The sequence below is a fragment of the Strix aluco genome, chromosome Z, assembly GCF_031877795.1.
Source record: "Strix aluco isolate bStrAlu1 chromosome Z, bStrAlu1.hap1, whole genome shotgun sequence".
NCBI lineage: Eukaryota > Metazoa > Chordata > Aves > Strigiformes > Strigidae > Strix > Strix aluco.
This window is the reverse complement of record NC_133971.1, coordinates 57,077,564-57,088,456: the sequence shown is the minus strand read 5'-3', so window position 1 is coordinate 57,088,456 and position 10,893 is coordinate 57,077,564. Positions and strand designations below refer to the sequence as shown.

At 35.4% G+C, this 10,893-nt stretch overlaps 1 long non-coding RNA gene across 1 annotated transcript; it reads right to left on the bottom strand.

Moving 5' to 3' along the window:
- Positions 1-5,551: 5,551 nt before the first annotated feature.
- On the bottom strand, positions 5,552-9,656 carry LOC141918397 (uncharacterized). The gene is made up of 2 exons (XR_012621676.1): positions 9,526-9,656; positions 5,552-7,642 (listed from the first exon to the last, which is right to left on the bottom strand). It is a non-coding gene; the product is annotated as an uncharacterized LOC141918397 (long non-coding RNA).
- Positions 9,657-10,893: the final 1,237 nt, after the last annotated feature.

Below are 10,893 nucleotides of genomic sequence, written 5' to 3'. Positions count from 1 at the left end.
ATATTAGGAAAGATTTCTTCACTGAGAGGATTAGCAAGCATTGGAATAAGCTGCCCAGGGAAGTGGTTGAGTCACCATTCCTGGTGGTATTTAAAAGATGTGTATATCACAGAATCATAGAATCATTTAGGTTGGAAAAGACCTTTAAGATCATCAAGTTCAACCATTAACCTAGCACTGCGAAATCCACCACTAAATCATGTCCTTAACACCACACCTATATTCTTTTAAAGATGTGGTGCTTAGGGACATTGTTTAGTGGTGGACTTGGCAGTGTTAGTTTTATGGTTAGAGTCAATATCTTAAAGGTCTCTTCCAACTGAAATGATTCTATGATTCTATATAATTTTTGACCTCTTTTCAATGAAACATTGGGTTTCACATCTCCTTAAAAGACAAAGCTTTTTTCTATAATAATTTAAGAATGTGATGATTAAGATTTAGAAGACGGAACAGTGTTTAAAACCTGTCTGTGGAATTTTTGCAACAATAAAGGTCCTCTTTCTTCTGTCGTATTTTATTTTGAATTGAACAGCTTGTCTTAACAGTTATATTAGAATAACACAAAAAACCACTCTGCTACAGATGAGGGAATAGTAAGGCTGGAAGGTAACCTAAGTGTTTGAAATTACTGATACATTCCTACTGGCATATTTTTTTCTTCTCAAGGTACATGGACCAGACTGAATTTATAGAATACTGTGTGTCACTACAAAATGTATGTATCTGTAGTGCACCATAGCTATATTCTTCATATTCAAATGAGGTCAAAGGAGTTTTTGCAGTCTCATTTGATTAAGTTCCAAAATATTACCCCAAGTTAATTTCTATTTTCCAACTACTTCAAATTAGTTGTACAAAAATATTCACTCAAAATTTAAAGTATCATTAAAAATATCTGTATAAGGCACTACATTGCACTGTGAACATGAAAGTTGATAAAGGCAATTAATCACTACTTCATGCAGCATCATGAAAACAAAACAAAAATGGTCGTGTAAGCTGGAGGCAAACTAATCCTGTGGTGCACATACTCATTTTGAAGTTACCAATAATTCAGAAATACACAAAGAAAAATTTATTTTTTTTTTAAAATCATTATGGTAAGGAATAAGGACCTAAAAATCTTATCTCATGGCAATGAGAACAGTGATCACAAAAATTTGAGGGATCATGTTCTAAAATGCTACTGAATGGTATCCTAAGATTTTGTATTGGAAATTATTAACATAAACTGTCTACAAGGAGGAAAGGGAAAAACAGAACGCTGCTGTATCTTGAGGACTACAATCACTCTCATCATTCACGTCTATGGAAAATCTGTTACAACTTCAAAAAGGAGATTTTTTTTTTTTTTTTCTAATACCTTAGAGCACAGAATTGCTCTAAAATTCTTTGAGTTTTTCTTTGAAAATTCAATGTCTAGCAAATGTCAAAATTTTATTAATCTTTCCTAAAAATAAAAAATCAACCACACATATAAAGAACTCCACTTGGTGAATTATTTCTTTAAGTATCTTAAATTACTGAAGTAGAGATTTATTGTTAAAATTGCTAAGACTGTTGCTGAAATTTCACTCAAATAAATAACCCTAGAGAGAAACATTATTATCTTAACGAGCTGCAAAATCAAGCTGTTCCCTTAAGCCTTCCACACTCTGAGTACTTTCTTTATAAAAGTCTTCTATACCCCCAAAACTACATTCAGTCTGCAAAATTATAACTACTACAGTCACAATATCAGTTCTTGTCTTGAGTAAACAGATAAAGCTCATATACAGTCAGTGTTATTTTCAGCTCCTACTGTTGTGTGACCAGTGATGATCCCTTTACAAAGTTACAATATTAAACAACTTCACATCTGTGGGCCAGAATACCTGCCTGTATCTGACTGGAATTTAAATATATAAAAAGGACATATACACTCACAGTAAGCTGTTCATAACAACACACTTGTTGATTCTTCAAATGTGCTCTCAAGCAGAGAAACGAACAGACATCTACAACCCAGCAGTTGGACAGTGATTAAGCTATTAATCCTGTATTAGAGATGAAAAAGCTAAGACACTCAGAGGGGAAACTATTTTTGTCCCAAATTACACAGCAAGACAGTGACAAAACTGAGAACAAATAACAGAGAGGATGTATCACAGTAATTTTTGAGCTTGTCCTTCATTTCCCAGACTCTGTCACTTCTCTGCATTAGTTTTTATTTGAACTAGAGTACTTTTGAGGGAAAAAAGCAACAACTTCAACCATTTCAGACTGCAATAACTAAGATACAAATTACAATGGATCAGGAAACTACTCTTCAGACAGAATCCAGCTTGGCTACCATAATGCCTAACCTAGGATTGTTTATTTACACATGCTCTGATGCTCGGCCCCCAGTTCCTTTCTATGTACAAAAATAAGTCCTCAGAGATTTCACAATACACATCCCCAGAACAAAATATCTAATGTGACTTTAATTAAAAACACATCTAGCAAAAAAATATTGTTCTTGAAGCACTGTAACTTTACTTTGCGAATGGAAAACTACTTCAATCTGTTCCCACTGGTGGAAGGAATTCTGTAGTCTGAAAAGGAACCAAACTCATAACCAAAGCATTGAAGAAGGGGAGACTGCTAATATGACAGACAATAATCACACAAAACCAGTTTTTGCAGAACTGAGGCCATTTGGGGTTCAATCAGGCAAGCAGCCAGACAGCTCTGAACTGCTGAGAGTGCCAAGCACCTTAAAGAAGGATCTTAGACCTCATATTGCTGGACACTCCGGTTTTTTACAGGACTGTGTAAGAGAGGTGTCACTTTTCACTGCAATGTTACAAATATGTGGTTGACCAGAAAAAAAGTTTAAGAGGTTGTATCAGCAAATCAAGTGAGCAGATGTTACCCTTTGTATCTGTTGTACCATATGACATGGAGAAACAGTAATCTGTGTGGCAAATGGAGATAATAGTGTTCCTTTACCTTGCAGGTGTATCAGTTTGAATTACATGGGTAGTGTTACAGCAATCACTCCTGGTAACAGTCACCAGAGGTGATTTGGAATTTGACCTATTATTAGAATCCATGTTCTGCCAAAACAATTTTCATAATATTCCATGCCATAAGTCATACCCCAAACTCTGACAATCAGTAGATCACAATTCACACCTAGATCCAAAGTCATCAATGTACATATGAATTTGCAGGTAGCAATATGTTTTATATTAATCTGAAGGCATGTTTTCACTGCTTTATAATCTCCACACCTTTAGCTATTAGGTAATTTGCTTAAATCAAAAAGTCTTGACGTTAATAACCCCTTTCATAGATGGGCGCCTACCCAATACTGTCCTATCCAAAATGCACAGTAAAGTAACACTAGAGTTGCCTGTAGTTACAAGACTGAAGCAAGGCAGTATCAGACTAGCTAAAGGGGGTACTCACTCTATGTTTTCATAACAGAGGGCATTGAATAATTTTGTATTCTGAATGTAAATTCCCTATCTCACTTCTGCACCACACCCAAAGAGCTGTCAGTTTGAAAAAAAATCTATTATGGATTTTGCTTACCTTTCATTACTAATGAATTATTGAATATATCATTCGGGGTGGTAGCATTGCCAAAACTGACCCCCTACTTCTCCCAAGCTTATACTTAAAAGTAGGCTTTTGAAAGAGATGAAAAGGAGAAGAAATGTTCTATTTCCAGCTTTGAGGAGGAGATTTACTGTGGAGGGGGTTTTTTTCTGTTTGGTGGTTTTTGGGTTTTTTTTTAATTAACAGGAAAGAAATATCAAGGTCATATTTGAATACTTGCCTGAATCATTATTAAGGCTATTTGTGCAAAAATACTAACAAAAATATCAGGGCTGTTTGGGGAATGTTTTTTGCTGAGGTTTTTTTAAAGGTCAAGGTTGATCTATTTCAGATTTTTATTTTCTGAACAGCTGTATCCATTTTTCTTCGGTTTAATTCTATAAAACTTAGTACTTTAGTCTTTTTAGAAAGTATTTATGCTTCAAAAGATCTAGTAACGTAACTAAACTAGGTTAGGAATATATGCATAAAGAACAAATACTACTCCTATTAGAGGGACAGAAAAAAGAAAAAAGGTACTGTAAACTAATTTCTCGTTTATTTTCACTTATTTCATAAAAAGGACTTAATCTGATTCAAAGGAAAAGTTTAAATAGTTTAGTCTTGGATCTGCTTCTCCATTTGAACTCATGATGACCCTGAAATGACATTTCATGGTTTTTCTGGAGTGAATGCTGCCAGTCAGACATCTCCATTATCATGTCATGTAAAGAATATTTCACTGGACTTGCCCAGGCAATGCAGTTGTTTTAGAAAAAAGAGTAACTAGTGATTCATTGTGAACATTTTATAGTCCATCATGTGACTATGAGTGTAAAGTAAGCCTGCAACCCAAGAAAGAATGTGTCCCTACAGAAATGCAAATTAAAGATGGAAGCCCAACTTCAAAACCTTCTCCTTTATCTACTTCCATCTCAGCTAAAAGATACCTTAGAAAATTCAGTGTGCTTGAATTCTCCTAGCTTATTTCTCTAAAACTTACATCATGGAAAATAACTGCTGCCATAAAAACTGGTTTGTGATAAAATTCCTTTTTGGCTTGACATTCCACACTGTGAAAGACAAGAAGGACTCCTACAGAAACTTGACAGAGGGCTCTAATTTAGTTACATTATGCCTTCTACCAAGTGAACTGTCAAGGCAAGGCAACAAAACTGAAGCGTGTCTGCTATAATGCAGACCTGACTCATCACTTACAGTTGCCCTTTTACACACACAGTGCTTTTTTGCCATAAATATAACCTGCATATATATGAAAGAAGCCCTTCATTCCCTGTACTCATGGAAAAAGTAATTGAGTCAGTAGTTAAATTGATGTATGCTACAACATACTCTTGAAGCCTAATATTCATAAATAGATAACCAATAGCCTTACCAGGGGGAACAAGGGGAATTTTCTAACATACAAGAAAATGGGAAGAGTAGATAGTTTAAACATATGGATTTCTACAGCCTATAATATAAAAAAGCCAAGTACATCAAAGAAAACTAGGTACTGTGTGTCTAAATAGCTGATTGTTTCTAATTGCTTTTCTTTGTATAAAAGCAAAAGACAAAAGTCACAGTGTTAATCCTGTTGAACTAAGTACTATAGTTAATTAGTAAAATGAGTAGAGTTTTTTCTGCTTTCCTTGTTTATAAATCCATTGTCTGAATGGATCACAATAGCTGATTTTTGCATAATGTTGTACAAAAAATTTTATCCAGTAAAGTGGATCAAATTAAATTGGTAGATGTATTTGTTTTCTTGTGCATATGAAAGGCAGGGGCTTTCTTCCATTCTCACTGCACTCAAATCTGTAGGAATAGAAGCTAAAGTTATAGCATAAGTTCTTCTCCTGTTGATGAACTATTCCCTCTGTTAATCAAAAGCCACTATTAACACTTGGTTTTCTTTGCTTCAGAAGAGGTTTACTTGAGTAAAATTCAGTAAATGGATTAAACAATGAAGTAAAAGATGTTCAGTGTATATCTCAAAATCTTTAATAGTAAAGAAGAATTATTCAGAAGAAGAACCACAGTTTGGGCTGAATATTCAACAAAACATTTAAAAATATTTATTGTAATATTTTAATTTTTAAAAATAACTTTTTCAATAATGAACAATTGTTAGCATAATACTTGCTTAAAAGTTAAAATAGCTGGTTGCCATACCAGAATGTTGTAAAGTACATGTAACTAGAATATTTCAACATTTTATGTCTCATTTGCCTAGATAGTACACAGACTTTTGAGCCCAGTTCCTCTGGGCAAAGGCTACAGTCTTTGTAGATTTTCATTAAATAAGAAAAAAAAAGTATAGTAAATAGTACAAAATATCTGAATACAGAGAGTTTCAGAAGTTAACAAGTAGAGGCTGAATGCTCTCTAGAGAAGTATAAATATTGGAGTTTAACTCCTGTGAGCTGCTTTTGCACAAATAAATTGGCTGTGATGTCATCAATTCACAGCACCTGGTCTAAAGATCACACTTCACTTACAAGATAAGGCCTTGACAGTTCCACTCAGCTATTACTCTGCCTTTTCCCTGAAAGAAGCAAAAAATTCTCCATGTAAATGCAGTAAAGAAATAATCTATTCTCTCTACAGATATACCTACTTTATTCTAGAAATTTCCTTAATCCCTGTTTAGCAGTAGCTGAAACTCTAGGCACAATGAAGGTGCTTGCCAGGCTTAACTGTTTCTGATGTGACTTAGAAATCACCAATTTTGTTCAGCAGCCAAATAATCCTGATCAAGAAATGCAGTACTCAGCAACTTTGAGTTGTGAATTATTTGAAAATAATTAAAATAATGTATAATGAAAATACAGTGAATTCTAAATAACATGAATAAGTATCTAGGTTGCAACCAAATTCCTTAGACATTAATATTTCAATATTTTCTCTATCAAAAAGTTCACTCCAAGCTGAAACACAAATATCCATCTGTTCCTATTTTCCAGAGAGATTCTCTCTTACAAAGGAAGTAGTTTTCCATTATTATTGTCAAACAAACAGCTTTGCTTCTGTCTTTTTTTATCTTTGAAGAGCATCAGTAAATTTTTGGCATCTTTCTTCTGTTCTGTAGTTAACACCAGTATTACAGTGTCTCATTGTGAAACAGAGAGGCTCACTCAACAGTCAGAATCCAATATAACTGTTAGGCAGGTATTCTTTATTGCAGTGCTGGGCAGCACTGGAGTTTACTTCACCATGAGTGCTCCAACTACTAACAAAACACTCCGACTAATATACACAAAAATCATACATATTCATCAGATTCCCTGGAGAAGGTAGTCCTATGCTAATAGATTCTTGGAATTCATTTTCATAGTCCAAGCATGCGTAGTAAAAACAGAGTGAGGGTCTTCCCCCCATCCTGGGGGTCCACATAATCTTCCTCACACTGTCCGCTAGTTGAACTTTGGGCTTTCTGTGTCCATATATGGTCATGGAGCTACCTCATCCATCCTTCGGCTTGTTTGTTTCAAGGTGGTTAGTTTAAACGGGCTTCCAGTCACTTATCTTGACACTGGCATCTTCTCAGGCGATTGTCTTGCATTTTTAGGTCCCTGTCTTCAAGGATGTACTCAGGGAGTTTACCAGACTGTCCAAGGCCTGTTTTATCTCCACTAGGCAAAGAGTTACAGCTTTCAAATCATTTTACAAGAGAGTAAGACTACAGAGGGTAGTTAGGAAAAATGAAATTATATCATTGCATGAAAAACCATTACTGGTTTCTATACATTAACAAGGTCAGGAGGTCTTGTAATTGCAAGTCCTTTAATTATACCAAGTGGTAGTACATTCATCCTTTTGTTTCACAGTCCTGAGTCAACAGAGAAATAGAGCCATACATTGACATTATAGCCCACTGACATACTATTTCCAATAATTCTAAGCTGCTGAAGCTGAGCATAGATGCAGGAGAATAAGCCAAAATTAAGCAAATGCCACTTTTGTTGCATACTGTGTTTCTGTGACAGTTGTAGTTCAGCTGAAGCAAAGAGAAAACAACTCTTTTTGAAACACAAATGAAGAACGACTCTTCATGCTTTCACTCAAATTTCTGCAGAAGGAAAAAAGGTAAAAAGATTCCAATCAACAAGTAGACCGAATGTTCAAGAGGATTAATGTTACTGAGTCTGATTGCATTCTTTGATATAGATAGAGAAACAATTGAGATTACATCTTAGAAAATACACTCAAAAGGTATTCAGATTGACTTTGGAACACTTTAGTATGGAAGAAAATTTGGCAAAAGGACACATAAAAGAGGGTTACATATGCAATTGAGCCTAGAAAGGAGGATTAGGGCTTGAACACTTTTTATTACATACACAATTACTACTGATGACTAAGCCAAAACTCATATACATTTATCTTTATCGATAGAAATAGACAGCTGTAGAGAGATTCTCTCATTAGTAAGCTTATTTTGAAAAGGAGGATGAAGGAATCTATATATCCCATCAGTCAGTGGAGTTCAGACTTTTCCCATAACTCTGGAAGACTTGGAGTTATCTCTTAACCAGTGAGTTGCCTACTAGTTGCTGCTGCTCTTCACTGTAGATTATATTTCTATCTTCTCAGAACGTTGCAGAGTACATGCAAGTTTTTTACCATGCTTTCCAATGTTCTCATCCAATTTTAGGATTATTATTGGCTCAGGATAATTTCAAGACATCTCCACTGAAATTGAAGAATAGACCAGAAAAAGAAACACCCAGTGCCACTTCAAGGGTATGTAGAAGTCTGATAGGAACACATGACCAGGTAAATAAAAAGGCATGACCATTGGTTGTTATTTGTCTGATTAGAACAGATCAAAGTTACTTTCATACATTCCCTTTCTAAACCAGTAATCCAATGATACAAGTTGTCCGTGGCCATATTGTGATTATTTTAGCATGACTGTTCAAACAGTGCTACAACCCATGTATTTCTTTTACTTGTGAGATAAAAAAAAAGATTTTCTATCCTACAAAAACCAGCTTTTATACTTTTTTTTTTGCAATGTATTGCAAAGTTATTAGAGCTGAATTAATTCACAACTGAATTAAGCCAGTTTTGACTGGCTGAATATCTTTGCATATCACATTTTCTAATACTCCCAATCCAGCTCTTTTAATACATTCACTCTGGGAAGTAAAGGAAAACTTTCCTTCACTTCAGAAACTGAAATAACATGCCCCACTTCTCTATTTTGTAAAGAGTTTCATCTGTTCTATTGATCTTCATTTATTGATCCAATATTCTTTTTAAAAACAAACTATAATGTTGCAACATATGGTTGCACAGAGACATTTAGAAACAGTCTTGTTACCAAGTAATACTGTCTAAACACACTTGACCTCAGAACAGAAACTGAGTGTTCATAAGCACTGTCTTATGGGAAATTTGAGCAAATACTCTTTTCCTGTTCCGAAAACTTTGGTTTCTAAACTCAAGGTTAATAATATTTTTGGACAGGATTAATGAGACAGGGGATCCCTAAAGAAGCAGAACAGCCTTAAGATGGCAAGTTCCTTATACTTGGAAAAGTAAGGGACATGGCGCTTGACTAAGAGCCTGGCAGTAAATCATCTCTTGTTTCTGTCCTCCTAAATTAAGAAGTCAGAAATCTTTGTTCTTGGCCATCCATCAACATCAATGTAGTGATTATGACTGACCAGTTCAGACAGAAATAAAAGCAGACTGAAAACGAAGGAGAAGAGAAACTCATAGAAGAAATAGTGATTGTTTTGCTGATTAGGGATATCAATTAAACTCAGACACCAGAGTGAAAAGACCAGGTGTATTTTACTAGAAATAACTAAATAGTATAACAGAATAATACAGAAAACATACAGTAAGAAAGACAGAATAGTGCACTTAAATTTGATGCATCAAATCATTACTACCTGAGAGAGAGAACAGTGATTAAGAAAGATACATCTTTGCATACGTTACCATCATCCAGATCCACAGTTGCTGGGGAGCCCCGGTTACAGCGAGGATTTGGAGAGCCTGTCCCTGCAAGTGGGAAATCCTACGCGGTGCGTCCACTCATAAGTGAGGCTTCCAAAGTCGCTGTGAGCGGGTCCAGCCTTATATACTTAAAAATCAGCAAGCCAGAATAGCTGGCACGCTTGTTTTAAGCGGAAATACCTGGTTTTCATCTCACGTTAGGTTCCCCCAGAGCCTGGCCAGGGCTCAAGGGAGAAGCTAAGGGAGTTTCCCTGCTTATCTAGTTGATTTATGAGCAAGGTCACACACCAGGTCACAGGGCCAGACAACTGTCTCTGTGGCCCTGTTATCTTGCTCACACACACAAAGAAGGATACATTCAAGATAAACATGATTTATGATGTTTAAGCTACATCTTCTATGTATATTTCACTAATGACTCCATACAGAGTTAGCAGTTTTGGTTCAGGGCCTGTTGCTCAGGCTTCAATACTTCCACCTTTTACATCAGAATAGGTTGTTTGCTATAACTTAGTATAATACCTATTAGCACAATGGTTATCAGTTATAAAATGTACAGGATTCATCTATAGGTCAACTCTGGCTTGCGCCTATTGTCCAAGCCTTAGCACTTCAGTGATATGTACACACCTAAAATTAATAATGCTTAGATATCACTAAGGATCTTAAGGTGGAAATGGAACACCTTCCCAAATATTGCTTTAAGAAATCTATATCCTCTCATTATAAGATTGTATTTACTACATCTTATATTATCAAGTTGTCTGGGCTGAAAATTTCACTATCACATATTTCTTTGGTTTGCTTCCCCTCACCCTTCTCACCCATTGTAACACAAGATTCACTGGAAAAAGTAGTGCTCAAGATTTCAAATGTAAGAAAAAGAAAGACGTTGTTCTGCCATATTTCCCGTTCCATTCCTCACATCTCCTGCCTCTACTTGTGCTGCGTTCTTCCCTGATCCACAGATTGAATGAATCATTTTTCTTCCTTACACCAGATCCCACAATCACAAGGTAAACAATTTCAATTTACTAATCAAGCACAAACAATATTCTTTTTTTATGTAGATTAGTTTTCTGCTGTTTCAATGGGCTCACCATGTATCAGTGAGTATGAACATTTATGATCTGAGAAATTCTAGTCATCTCAAGGCAAAGAACAACTCTTCAGATCAAGCATAGAGATATAGGGAGCAGACTCCCCCTTCAAGTAGCAGGCTATTTATGTGGCTTCAGTTTTCTCATGAAACCAAATCCTAAGTGAAACATTTCACTGCTGGCTACTATATATACTTATTTTCTTGATATTTTGACCTTAGTGTCTGAATTTCAGTTCTGTGCCCCACAA